The following is a 1,130-nucleotide window of genomic DNA, read 5'->3' as shown; positions in this document are numbered from 1 at the left end:
CCCGCCCGCCCGAGCCTTGCCGCGCACCTGCCTTCCGGCCTGCCGGTTCCGCTGCCGCCAAGAGACGGCGCGGCGCGACACTGCCGTAAAGCGAGCAGGCGGGGCGAGGCGCTGCGCCGTCGGTGCGCGGCCTTGGCTCTGGCTGTGTCCCGGCCCGGCCGGACCTGCCCCGCTCATCCCCTCGCCACCCTCCGTTCCCAGGACGGGGTTTTGTCTCCCCCTTCCCTCCTCCCCGCCCAACCTTCTTGTCTCTCGGCGCCCGCCGTTCACAGGCCTACAGGCCTCGCCTCAATTCCCTCCCGCGCTAGCGCCGGCCGCTGCCTTTGTGTAGAAAACCATCTCGCTGAGGTAACTGCGGCCGCCCGCGCAAGCGGTGCCCTCCGTGATGGGGTACAGCGTGAGGGCAGCTCCCGGAGGAATTTCCTCTCTCGCGTCAGTGACTTGTCCCGGACACGGGTTTCCCTGGCGGGCAGCCCTCCCTGGTCCTTCCCGGCTCGTCCCTCCCTGCACATTTACTGCTTCCCAAAGCACGTTTGTGCACCGCTGTGTGCCTTACGTGCTCTTCCACGCTTATTCATTGTCATAGGTGTTCCTGAGCAATGGGGTTTCTAATCCAAAGGCACCGTAATAAAATGACACTAAAGACCAAGCTGTGCAGAGAGGGGGAAAGAAGAGCGAGCAGTGAGAGCTAACTTTAGGACAAAACCAAGTTGCAAGGAAAAAATAATGCTCACTCCATCATGCTTGGGTGTATGCAAACACAACCGGACTCTTAAGAGGCCTCCAACTGGATAATTGTTAACGTTCAGATGATTTATTTCTGCCTTCTGGCTTCTCAAGTGTCTTGTGTTCTGCCTTGCACAGCACGTAACAGCACTGTCTTCTCAGATCACTGAACTGCTTTCCTCTCCGCAATTCTAGCGAGGATTCTGCTCATACAAAAAAAGGCAAGCACTCATGCCTGTATGTGCCCCTGTGTGTACTTGTACAGTTGGAGATGTTCAAAAACACAGTCCTGAGAAGATAGTAACATACTCCATCCCTTGCTGAAAAGAAGAAAACATGCACAGTTTAGAGGAGCCATAAAGGTGTGTATCTTGAGTTTGGTAGATAGTGATGTAGAACTAGTT

At 56.0% G+C, this 1,130-nt stretch overlaps 1 protein-coding gene across 3 annotated transcripts in view; it reads right to left on the bottom strand.

Annotated features, from left to right (window-relative positions):
• Positions 1–54, bottom strand: part of ASCC3 (activating signal cointegrator 1 complex subunit 3) — a 257,319-nt gene extending 257,265 nt beyond the window's left edge. For all 3 annotated transcript variants that reach the window (XM_014964733.1, XM_014964734.1, XM_014964735.1), the window contains exon 1: positions 28–54. The gene's annotated coding sequence lies outside the window, so the exon portion shown is untranslated. The remainder of the gene's footprint in view (positions 1–27) is intronic.
• Between the last annotated feature and the right edge of the window lie 1,076 nt (positions 55–1,130).

The sequence above is a fragment of the Calidris pugnax genome, unplaced genomic scaffold, assembly GCF_001431845.1.
Source record: "Calidris pugnax isolate Ruff unplaced genomic scaffold, ASM143184v1 scaffold219, whole genome shotgun sequence".
NCBI lineage: Eukaryota > Metazoa > Chordata > Aves > Charadriiformes > Scolopacidae > Calidris > Calidris pugnax.
This window is presented reverse-complemented; position numbering and strand designations above follow the sequence as displayed.